This window comes from Podarcis bocagei (assembly GCF_964188305.1).
Source record: "Podarcis bocagei genome assembly, chromosome: Z".
NCBI classification, from domain to species: domain Eukaryota; kingdom Metazoa; phylum Chordata; class Lepidosauria; order Squamata; family Lacertidae; genus Podarcis; species Podarcis bocagei.
Genome location: NC_138140.1, coordinates 44,419,092 through 44,432,319, shown reverse-complemented (window position 1 = coordinate 44,432,319; position 13,228 = coordinate 44,419,092). Strand labels below are relative to the sequence as shown.

Below are 13,228 nucleotides of genomic sequence, written 5' to 3'. Positions count from 1 at the left end.
TTCTTACAAAGATCCCAAAGAGAGTGGTCAGACTCCCAAGTCTGAACTGGTACCCCATAGTCCTTTCAGGATGAGGAATCTAGAGTTACAATAGAGATGTTTCCGAATTACTTTGGAAACTGAAGCAGGAACGGAAATTGCCAGTTATTGCGTATTTGTCCCATCTCTAGAACGGAAATCAATCCTGCAGGGATCTTTGTTTGCTGCTGCTCCTGCTTTAGTTCACAAACAATGCTATGAGATTAACCACACTGAGTGGACCAGAATGTGGTCTAACCCCCCCCCCCTTTAAATCCATATCAACGAAAAGGAAAGAACTCAATCTAAAACTCACCTACAGGTGGTACCTAACACCAAGGAAATTAGTGCTAATACACCCAGGAACCTCACCAAAATGCTGGAGAGGGTGCACCTCCACAGGCACATACCTCCACATGTGGTGGGAATGCCCCAAAACCCAACTATTCTGGACAACAGCCATAAAAGAAATATGCAAAATAACTAAGCAAGTATTAGAAATAACCCCAGAACTGGCCCTGCTAAACATCTTCCAAGATAATAATGCCCACTCACATAACAAAGAACTCATAACCCACCTACTCTCAGCAGCCAGAAACATCATAGCCAGACACTGGAAAGACTTGTCAGGTGTAAGCATGGACCAATGGTACCAAATAGTATGGGAAACAGCCTTACTAGAAAAATTAATCAATAAACTGAAACTGACACGGGGACAAATAGAAGATGCCTTCACCCTGGTATGGCTCCCCTTTATCACATACACAGCCCAACAAGACGACAAGAATTCACCAACAGCATACAAATCAATATGGCTGACCTGATCCAAAACGCCCACCCACCCCACACATACATGAAAACAAAGTTCACCACAGCCAATCACAAATGAACAAGCACGCCCTAGGCCAATCCCCAACCTCTCTCAACACCAAAGGAACACAAGTGAATAGCAAAGAGAACCTGGACAAGCGACACTGACACAAAACCCCACATACATTAAAGTAAAATAGAAACATCACCACCTGACCTCACCCCCACTCACCATTCTCCCTCCACCTCTTCCCCCTTTTCTTCCAAATTTAACACTAATGTCTCAACAAATGAAACTGATTTGAAGGAAATGTAACTTGAAAAAAGAGACATTGCACATACTTTTGTAAACCAAGAAATCTTTAATAAAAATACATTTTTAAAAAACAACTGCAAAATATATAAAATATTATGAGTGCTGTAACACACAACTCATCAGGAAATCAATTAAAATTTAACACAATAAAAAGAGAAACAGAAAAGAACAATGCATAATTGTGGACATGTCCCACTGTTTTTCTTGTGCTGAATAGCGTAATGATAATTAATCATGTAAAAAATTTCTCAGAGGCTGAACTGCAGCAGAATAGAGACAGCTCTGCAAGAATATGGTCCAGAGCAGAAATCTATACCTTCTTATATCAAGTCATGAAGCCTGTAGGGATCTGGTTTGAGTTGACACAGGAGAAGGGAGTAGAGAAAGGGGCTAAGTGGTGGGAACCTGGGTTGGAGGTGGGGAAATCTCCCCTTCCCACCCCAACTTCAGTTGCTTTGGAGGTGGGGAGCAGGGATGCCAGCTCTCCCCACCCATCTTCATGTGGATTGGAAAGCCGCAGTGGAGGATCATGGGAGGAGGGGGATGATCAGGTGAAGGGTGAGGTGGAGCAGGAGCCTGGACAGAAAGGTGCAGTCTTGTCTCCTATAACGAGGCTCTTTTGATTCCTCAGTTTATTTGGGACTTCAGAAAGCATGGAAAGAGTGAGGCCAGTAGACCTGGTATAGGAGTGCCAGCCTAGCCCCACGACCGTGGGTGCCTGGGGCAGCATGTATGGCCCTGGCACCAAAATTTGTGGGTGCCCGGCCCCTTCAGAGGGAATTTTGTGGGTGCTCGGGCACCCAGGGCCCCAGGGAGCAGGCACCTATGACCTGGTAGCACACCAGGCATGCAGAACATTCTGACCTTACAATGTACATATGGAAGTAAGAGACAGGAGCAAAAACCTCAATCCCACACTTCCCTCTCTGTGCGTTCAGTCAAGGCATGCAGAGGACATTTACAAGGGATTTTTAAGCAGCTCTGTTTACTCAAGAACTGTGATTCCCTAATGCTGTCTCCAGGTGGCACTTTTAATTTTACTGTTCCATTATGTTCAGTGGGGCTTATTCCCAAGGATTGCACCCTTGGTCTTTTTGCTGCTAGTTAAATGGATTGTTTCTGCACTCTCACACACAAGGCAGGTCCTCAGATCTGGCTGGTTGCCAGCTAGAACCTCATTAAAGTTGTCTTGAGCAATTAAAAAGGGATTGTAGCCATTAGCATTTATGAATATTTACGGCTGATGGCATTATGTAGCTATTTGGGTGTGAATGTTGAATGTTTTAATGATCATGGAGTTTGCTTTAGTTCTTGTGAATATATTCTGTTGATAAACTGCACTGCGAAGAACAATAAACATAAAGGTGGAGATTTAAACTGCACTTCAAACGTTGCATTCCGACCACTCACCAAATTATACAGAGTTTTAAAAACACAGCAGATCAAGAAAATATTATTCATGTCTATCCAGTTGTTTGAATACCAGTTAGGTCAGCCTTCTATCTGGAGCATTCCAGATGTTGCTCATCTACAACCCCCATCAGCCCCAGCCAGCATGGCCAATGGTCAGAGATGATGGGAGTTGTCATTCAACAACATCTGTAGGCCTGGAAGTTCCTAACGGGTGTCCTTCCTCAACATTCCGTGCTTACTTGAGATCTAGGATCAAGCTCAATCCTTCTCAGGCTGTTTTTTTTTTTTTAATTTGCAAATGAACGAGCACTCTGAATACATGAGGAGTCACCACTCTTAAGTCTGCAGAAATCACAACCTTGACTGTTAGTTTTGCCCAGTTTTGCTGTCCTGATGATCTTCAGATGACCTCTGTATTACATCTTCATCCCCATTTGCACAAAGCTTACATGAAAGACAGGCTATATCAGATCTTTATAGATTTGTCTGCAGGCAGGTTATGCAAAACTGCACTCATCCTGATTTGCTTATGGAGGTGGTTATACATCTTCCTGTTAATCATTAATTCATGCCACATCTTTCAAAGCATTCCTCCATCACTTTCCTACCTGCAAAAACCTGTTGCTTTAAAAGGGGGGGGGTTGTTGCAGTAGCATGACTGAACACTTTAATCTGCTTTAATTGCACAAACCAAAATTCCCCAACGTGTGGTCGAATCCTTCGCACAAAATACTGACAGCCTGGAGGTGTCACATGTTTGCTATTAGATATAGGAATGATGAATACTTTAGTTTGGATTCCAAACCTTCATTTGTCTTCCCCACTTTTGTAATTTTCCTTTGTGTATTACTGCAGGATAAACAGTAGCAATTATTACATTATTTAATCACTTGCCTTTAATACAATATTTATTTTACCTATTTACTACCTTTTAAGAAATCCAAAATTGTTCTATGGTTATGCTAGATGTCAAACTGTTCAATTATAAAAGTTCATAGCAGCTGAGAACCTGCACAAGCAATGCTGACACAAAACCCCACATATATTAAGTCAAATAGAAACATCACACCTGACCCCACCCCCACTCAGCTTTCCCCCCCTCCACCTCTTTCCTCCTATTCTTCCTAAACAAATGAAACCGATTTGTAAAAAAAAAAAGTTACATGGAAAAAAAATAGAAGAGACATTGCACATACCTTTGTAAATCAAGAAAATCTTTAATAAAAATACATTTTAAAAAAGATAGAATTATAAGAATACATGTTCCTAAGATATAAATGATGTTTAATATATACTTTTTAATGAAAGCTGGCTTATCTAGGAAGGGATACAAAACACAGAAAGTGTGCACTTACACTCAATTCTGTGAGAGGTTTAATTATTATTAAAAGCAAGCTCGCGGGCAGTATCAATGCCTGTCAACAGATATTGGAAGCAAAGGATGATTTAATAATCCAAAGGTAATTAGAGAAAAACAAAAGTATTGCAGATGGCTTGCTATGGAAGCCATTTCAACAATGATATGAAGAGACAAAAGAGAGCTTGATGAATGAAAATGGGCTCAGTTGTGGTATGGTGATGAATTTAGATGCTGGCAGCAGCCCAGCTGGACACATATATGAGGCTGAACGTTGTGCCTTATTCACTTTCTTCACTGGGCACCCATGGCTTTATCATATCACTTTCTCCCCCCAAACTGCTCTTTGGGGGACCTTTGGCCCATCAGATGTTGCTGAACTACAACTCCCATCAGCCCCAGCAAGAATGGACAATGGCCAGGGATGGTGGAGGTTGTAGTTCAGCAATATCTGGAAGGTCAAAGGTCCCTCACACCTGCTTTACTGTAACAAGGGGCCTGCTCTTAGCACAACTGTAGGCAAAAGGCTTTACTCTAAGCAAAATGTTCAAGTTGCTGGCACTTACAGGAGGTAGACTGACGCAGCCACTTCAAGCAGTGGAATCCAAGTAGCATGTCCAAAGAAGGAAGGAAAAGTGGTTGGGTTGGGTTCCAGTGAGATTTCGTGAGATCCTGCAAAATTTCATGGGAGTGCCTCACATGTGTCTGGGGCAGATCTTTGAAACTAATGAAAGCTTAAGCTTCCGGGCCTCTCATCTCAGAGGGGCCCCAGAAGCCCCTCTTAACATTTTTGGGTCTAGTAGATCCAACTGGAGTCACACTGAATTGAGTGAAACTGATTCATTTTGTGTTGTATATATTTCAACAATCCCAAAATTTGACAGTCAGTAGCACAGATATGGCAAAGTGTGGTGATCAGCCATGGAACAACCCCATTGAAGAAGACAACAGTGGTTGCCCAGGCCCAGTGGCGTAGCGTGGGGGGTGCCAGGGGTGCTGGCCGCACTGGGCGCAACATCTGGGGGGGGCGCGAGTCCAAAGGGAAGGGACAAGTTCCTTCCTCCGCCGGGCTCCCCGCCTCCACCGCCAGCCTTGTACCCTAGCGCGTGCGCCCCCCGCCGCTGCTGTGGCTGTGCTCCACTCACTGCTCGCAGGAGGAGCAGCCGCTGCAGCAGCGTCGACGCCACCACCGACGCCTGGCCGGGCACGGGCAGCCTCCGCACCCCGTCTCCCGGCAGAAGGGGGCACCGCTAGCTCCGGCTCTCAGCGCAAGTCTCAGCCGCGGGGGGGGGGGGCGAGGACGGAGCACGGCTGGAAGCCCCCGGACCCGGATGGGAGGAGGAGAGGCGCTCGCCAAGCCCGGATCTGGAGCTCCACCTACAGCCCAAGGAGAGGAGGGGGCGGGGAGGCGCCCGAGGGGAGGGGGCTTCGGCTGCCTCGGCCCGCGGGGGCTCCGCAAATAATAAATTTAATAAATTCCTGCTGAGCCTTTGGGGGGGGGGGTCCTTGGCTCCTTCGCTCGCCCCCAGCCCCAGTGGCGTAGCGTGGGGGTGCAGGGGGGCCGGGCGCAACATCTGGGGGGGCGCGCTCGCACTCGAGTGCTAAAATCCACGGGTTAGGGGGCGCAAATTACTTGCCTTGCCCCGGGTGCTGACAACCCACGCTACGCCACTGCCCAGGCCTCACTACTGCTTGCAAAGGGGTCCCCAGGACAGTTCAAGTTTCAGGGCCCCCAAAATGTAGTTCTGCCGCTGCTTGGGTCTCAGGAAGGTTGCACTCACCAGACCCTGGAAGGAGCTGCTGTGCAGCCTCAGTGCTTTGGCGGGGTGGCAACTCACAAGGCAACACCTTCCTGTTTCGCCTCAGGTGGCAGAATGGGCTGGGCTGCCCTTGCCCTGGGGGAGCTGTTGAGAGTGTAAGCATTGTGTACCACAGGTGTATCTCTGTCTCCACTAGTGCAGTGACATTCATGCCATATCATCAGGTTACTCAGATTTAGGGTTGCAGCTGATGATTGGTCATCAACACCTTTGTTCTTCTTAACAGCGTCTCTCCCAGCAGAAACCTCATCTGGAAAAACCAGCTTAGCCTTCATTTTTACACTGCTAAGCCATATTGCACTAACATTATTTCAGGGCTCCTTGGGCACATAGGAAGCTGCCTTCTATCAATTCATACCATCAGTCCATCTAGTTCAGTACTGTCCACACTGACTGGCAGCAGCTCTCCAGCATTTCAGGCAGTGGACATTCCAGCCTTACCTGGAGACACCAGGGATTGAACCTGGGACCTTGTGTATGCCAACCAGATGCTCTGCCACTGAACTACAGCCCTTCCCCTTACAGCAGCCCTGTATGGTAGGTCAGTGTTATTATCCCCAGGTGACCAATTTCTTGAGAGTACGTCCAGCTGAACACAGTGTGACATATTTACAAATCAATAGGCATAGGATCAAGATAGTTGCTTGCTTAAGTCCAACCACTGTATCCACAGCTGAGATTATTTTTGAGCTAGGAACTTCAAACCTCACATTCTTAGCTACTACTCTGCACCAGCTCTCAGTGATTCATTGTGTATACGCGCAACATTTATTACAGTTCATAGAAAGTGCAGAGTTAAATAATTACCAAATTAGGCTGATTCCTCCCCACCCCTCCAGGCTGGCTAAAGGCCACTGTAACTATTCCTGTGCTTTGTATGTTCTTTACCATGGTCAGAATGTGGTATCGAACCATTTGCTATCTCATCTCCTATTCACATATTTGGAACAATATCTCTTCCATAAGATCCCTTCCAGAAGGGATCACAGATCAGAGTGGAGATTGTAGGCTCATTTCTTTCCTCTGTAATTCATGGTGTTTGTTGGAACTATATGAATATCCCCCCACCCCACCCCCCAAAAAGATCCAATGGCCGAGCTGCAATGCTTTTGCTGTTCCTTGAGTTATGCATCTGTCATATTTAAAGAGCGTAATTCTTTCCCTCTCACTCTCCTCCTCTTCCTATGAAGTATGACCTTAAAGGTCTACCATCACTTTTTTCTTCTGATGTGTCAGCAGCTAATGTTTCAGACAGCCAAAGGTGAAACCTCATTCCTAAGACAATGTCAGCTTTGATTTCGCTGACTCCTTATATGAGCATTGCTTCAACCAAAGCCATCAAATATTTGTCTGCTTTTTCTTTTTTGCTGTTCCAAAGAGTTTGTTAACTGAGTTGCAGAGAACTGTTGCTTGAGGGCTGAGCCATATTAATTACAAATAAAATTGCCTTGCGCCAGGGCAGAAAATGACACAGATTAATTTGTAGAGCAGTTTAGAAGCAGCATTCTCGAAGACGTCTGCTCTGCAAAATACTGAAATCAATGGGAAGGGAAAGATAGAGCAGAAGAACATCAGACATTGAATGCCCATTCAACACACGTCTAAAGCAGATGGCATCACCAAAAAGAATCATGGGAACAGTAGGCAAGGGAAATGGTAGCCCCTGTGAGGGGAAAATTATGGTCCGGTCCCCAGGATTCTTTGCGGGGGAAGCCATGTGCTTCGAAAATGCACAGAATGTGCTTTAAATGCATAGTGTAAATCTTTCCATAGTTCTTGCATAAGGAGAAGGATGGGTTTTTAAAGTGGTTTCATACCAGAGATATCAACCATTGGCATAGGATGGGGAAAGCAGAGGAGCGGTTGCCTTGGACACAACATTGTTAGCAAAACTTGAACACCCTGTGCTGCCTCAATACAGCTGCGTGCTTCTGTAGCTGGTCTCTACTGAAAAAAGCTTCTCCAGTACGTGACATCTCCAGACAACAGAACAACTCCTCTTTTCTTGTTTCTGTGGCTGCAATCTCCTGGGTGACACATACAGTATTAGGCAGTTGAATGCGCATGTGTACTCTGCCCGTTTTCCTCCCTCCCACCCCCACCCCCGTGCGCTGGCAACCCACACTTTGCCACTGGTGCAACCACCATTTGGAGGAAGACCTTTTTGCACAGGCCGTTGCCGTTCCATGTACAAACATACTCAGACCCTGGGACTGGCATCTGACCCTCTCTGTGAGTCTCCTTCCAAGGGTGCTCAGAGGTTGGTAACATGAAAATTGGCCTTTTCTGTGGTAGCAACGCCCCCGCCTCCAACTTGCAGAATGACCTCCCTAGGAAGCTGGACTGGCATTAACTTTGCCAATCTTGCAGTGCCAAGCAGAGGCATATTATTCTCTCAGGTATTTGGATAGCCCTGGTGGTCAGGCTGTTGAGGTTTAGGCTGTGTGGAAGGAATGTATGTTTTGTGCTGACTGAGGTGCTGATTCCCACCCCCCTTTGATGAACACTTTTAGTACTTTGCATTGTTTTATTTAACTTCTTAATGCATTTTGAATTTATTACTGTGAAATGCTTTGGCATACCCTTGGGTGTGTGAAGCGATGAATACATATTCAGAGTAAGAAGAAGAGTGCAGAAAAAGAGAAGATGTGTGGCAATTAATAAAATGAAATGAAAGTGTCTTCCTGGGTGTAAATAGACAGTTATTCTGGAGAGCTGGTTTTCAACTTGTAAGGTCCAGCAGCACTACCACCCTGCACAGAAATCAAGAATCGGGTCCCATAATGCATGTTTAGGGTAAAGGCATGTCCCAGGTGTGAAAATGTTTAAGACTGCTGCTCTAGATGATTTGACTTCTTGGTTAATCCAACTCTGAACACCTCCAGCATTTACAATTTCCTAAACGCTGAGCAACAGAATTTTAGTCAGGGGTAGGGACACCCAGTGAAAGGAACTGACAACAGATTCAGGATTGACCAAGAAGAAAATGCTCCTTTATGCACCACATAGCGCAGCACCAAATTCAGGCTCTATGAAGGCCCCCATCATAGAATCATAGAGTTGGAGGGGACCCTGAGGGTCATTCTAGCCCAGGCACAGGCAAACTCCAGCCCTCCAGATGTTTGGGACTACAATTCCCATCATCTCTAACAGGACCAGTGGTCAGGGATGATGGGAATTGTAGTCCCAAACATCTGGAGGGCCGGAGTTTGCCTGTGCCCATGATAATCACAACCATGCTACCTCAGTCACACACCCTGATTATTTTATAATTATACAACAACAGGGATGTATTGCAACGATCAGTGTGTCTTGCCATGTGCTGCCTCTCAGCTAGATCTATTTTCTGTGTTCATGCAAGGGTAAATGATTTGGAGTGCTCTAATATCCTATTTTGGAGTGGCTTCAGTTGTGTTTTCCTTGAAGTTCCATTGCACAGAACAAAACTTGCACGCCATTCCCTGGAAACTGAAGCACTTTGTGTTGCCAGTGGTTTTAAAATTCTTCGGAGCATATAGAACAACTGCTCCATCATGCTGCACACCTTCTCCAGAGGGACCCTAGGAACCAATCCTCAGTGGCTGACTCACTTCCTTTCACTCTGATTGGCTCCAATCAGTACAAAACATACCCTGGTAAGCTTCCTCTCTCAAGCTGACTGGGTGGCTCCGGGGCATTGGAGACCATGCTGAAGAAATAGTAATGCATCTTTGAATGCTCACAACCCCAGACCACTGCACCTTTGCTTGTGTGGCATGGATATGGAACCAGTGACCCTAGATGCTACTGGACTCTAGCACCCAGCATAACTGGCCAGGGATCAGGGATAATTGGAGTTGTACTTCAGCAAGACTTACGAGGGCCACAAGTATCCTCTCCCCTCTGGTTTTAGTGGAAGAAGGTGAAGGGCTTCTCAGCTGGGAGTTTGAATGCTTTCTGGAGTTAAGACAATATATGCTACCTTTCTAAGTTGCATCTGTTTGGTGTAGAATTTATGTGTGACATCACTTCTGATGGGCTTGGCTCTTGCCCAGATAATGTCTTTGTGATGGATAAAGCTGCAGTTGCCACTTTGGGCTTGTGACAGAGGATTCACACGGACTGTTCAATTCTCTAAATGAGTTTTGAAGGTAATGAGCAACATAAAAGTTTTATGAGGGTCATTTCCTTCCCATTGCAGGTTTTGAAATAGCGTCAGACTAAGAGAGTGGCTGTTGTCTCTAAGAACCAGAGCCAGAATGGGAGCAAAAGGTAACAAGTACAAAAGATAATCCAAAGAAGTTGCTTTATCGCAGGTCAGACCTTGGGTCCACCAAAGTCAGTATTGTCTACAGTGAGTGGCAGCAGCCCACCAGGATTTCAGACAGAATTATATTCCAGCCCTGTCTGAGGATGCCAGGGATCAAATCTGGGGACTTCCACATGCAAAGCAGATGTTCTACTACTGAATTATGGCCCCTTGGTTAAATCACAACAGTTACACCCTCCATCAGAGTTAAGCAACAGCGAATTAGTGCAGTGGGTGAGGGTTAAACTAGATGTTAACAGACATAGGTAGCAATCTCTCAATGGCTAAAAAGTAAGAAAAACTCCAATTGGAAGTGGAAGAAGGGACTGAATGCACAACCCTTTCCCTCTGATTATTTTGGATCTGAAAATTTCCCTTCCTCAGTTGCTTTTCCACCCACAGAGGAATATAGACAGCACCAATTGCTTTTCCATCACAGGTGGAACAGCAGCTTAAGTGTGTGTGGGTGTGTTTGTTTGTGTATTAACAATTTATTTCGCTAAATATAATTATTTTTAAATCTCAGAGCACTGTGCAATGAAAATACCATAATGGCAGTGGAAACGCAAACAACACTAAATAAAACCATTTTTAAAAAACAGGCTATAAAGCAAGATTGAAACACAGACATGTGCCACCAATACAGCTGAGCAAAATACAAAACAAAAATAAAAAAATTAAGAGTGTCCAATGCAACTTGGGTAAACATTTACATTTTTGAGAAGCAATTAATGGTGATTACTGTTTCTTCTTCACAAATTATCCAAAGGATATGCTATCACCAAGGAGCTCCACTTCTGTGTTGTTGTCACCAAGTGACAATCTGCTTGTCATGGACCAACCAAAAAGGCCACATTCACAACACACAGTTAAGGGTGCTGTCTACGGAGTTGTTAGCAAACCCATTTGCCTCTCAGAGCTAAATTTGCTGGAGTTCCCTGGGAAGAAAGTTTGCTAAACCCCTTTGGGAACTAGAAGGAGAACAGGAGTCTCCTAACAACTCTCAGCACCTTTAGCACACTGCAGTTCCCAGGATCCTTTGAGGGAACCATGACTCTCAGCAGGCTCTGCTCCCCGCCCCTTCTCAGGCTTTTTTCATTGTGCATCCTGGAACAAGTGAAGAAAGAGCCATGTGGCTTGGCTCTCAGTTCAGCAAATGCTGTAAGTGAACCGAATCTCTCTGAAAGGAGATTTTATAGCCTGCATCTTTGCTAATCCAAAGATTTCATTATCCTTTTTGTAAGAACAATTTTCCTGCCCCCCCCCCATATAAAAACTGTCTGGAGCAGCAACTGTATGGGGCGACTGGTGATGACATATACATAACACTAGAAGCCTGGTTTTCTCTCACTGCCCAGGTCCCAGTGAAGGCCTACTTGCCCCCTTTCCCAGCTAGGCCTTGCCAGATGGGTCTTCAGAAAGGAAAGGAGAGCTTGAGACAGGAAAGGAAAGTTAACATGCACAGCTTAAGGCTGGGCCTTCTGAAAATACATGATATATTTGGGTTTCCTTCCCACAAAACCCATCCCTCCTTATGTTACTGGACTACAGTTCCTAGCATTTCTGACCAGTAGGTATGCTGCCTAGGATTGATGGAGTTCAACAGTATTTGGCACTCACCCCATCCCTGCTTTGCATTTTGTGTGGGGAGGAGGTGAAGAATAAAATGAAAGTGACATGGCGACTCTTGGTGATCAAAAGATTTAATATTTAAATTTTCTGTTTTACAATTTAAAATACTCATTTAAACATCCTTAAAATATCAATGACTTCACTTCTTCTCTTTCCATGATTCTTTTTGCATATCATAAATCCCTGCATATTTTACAAAAACTAAGCCATTCAGTATTCCATTATTGCATCCATCAAAACTTATTTACACTGTTGACTTTATCTTAATGCTGCCAACTTTTCAGGTATACACAATTCCCCCCCCCCCATATATTCAATAAACGTTTCCCACTCTTCTCTAAACGTATGTTCTTCTTGTTCTCTTATTCTATATGTTAAGTCTGCAAGCTGCGCATATTCCATCAGCTTAAGCTGCCATTCTTCTTTAGTTGGGACCTTGCTCATTTTCCATTTTGGGGCTAAACATGGGCCGCAGGAGTGGCATACATAAATGACCTTTTGACACAAGGGAATTTTTAGTCTGAATTATCCCCAACAAAATGTTTAAAAGTACTTGCTTGCAGGTTTCCTGCAGGTGTCTGGTTGGCTCCTGTGAGGACGGGATTCTGAACTAGAACTGGCCCAAACCAGCAGGCTATTCTTACTTTCATACCTGTAATTGACTAAGCACCTCCCCCATACGGAAATCAGTGTGTCTCCTATTATAAGCACTGCCATCTCCACCTGTGGCAAAATGTGAATGAGTTTCTTTTCCATGCTAATGGCTTCTTTCATACACTACTTCTTTCCCATGGGAAATTTAGAAATTACAGCAGCAGTTAAGAGGTTGGCACTAAAGCTCAGTGCTATAAAACATCTTTGTTTTAAAAAACCCCCAACTTTCTAAACCTGTTTCAGTCTGGATGACAAATATATATCATTAAGCGCGATTAAGATTTCGCGATGGCCTATGCACCACGCTTAATTGTGCTGCGTTTATACTTTCCATTTTTATCCCATTAAGGCCAGGGACTGTGATTAAATGGCACTAAATTAACTCAAAGGTTCATATGCCAGGCTGTGGACCTTCCTATGTCTTAATACATCTTCTTCTTGTTTTCTAGCAATGTATAAGTGAATCCCAATTTTCATTTCTGTTTTGTACAGCTGGGTTGGTGATGAGAATTCAAATGCATTTTCTGGTATGTACATTTGAATTCTTAGTAGCCAGGGACAGAAAGTGGCAATGGATCATACGATTTCTCTTCCAGTAATTTCCCACAGCAGAAGAGACGAGGAGGTACCCCGGAGCAATGGGCAAAGGATATGCAGGATATATTAGGTCCTGTATTCCAGAGTAGTATAAATACTTACAAACTGAGGCACTGTATATATGTTTCAAACAAGAGCTGCCCTTCCCACAGGCTTACAACATAAAGATAGACATAAAATGCATTAGGGAGGAAAGGAAAGGAGTGTGGTGTAGTGGTTAGAGTGCATGGGAGGTCTGAGTTCAAATCTCCACTCAGCCATGAAACTCTGACTTTGGCCAGTCACTTCCCTCTGCCTAAGGGAGAAGCCAAGTAGTGCTGGAT

General features: G+C 44.6%; 1 long non-coding RNA gene across 5 annotated transcripts in view; it reads right to left on the bottom strand.

The window, feature by feature from the left end:
* LOC308578600 overlaps positions 1–13,228 on the bottom strand; it is a 125,239-nt gene that overhangs the window by 34,982 nt on the left and 77,029 nt on the right. The gene's annotated exons all lie outside the window — the stretch shown is intronic.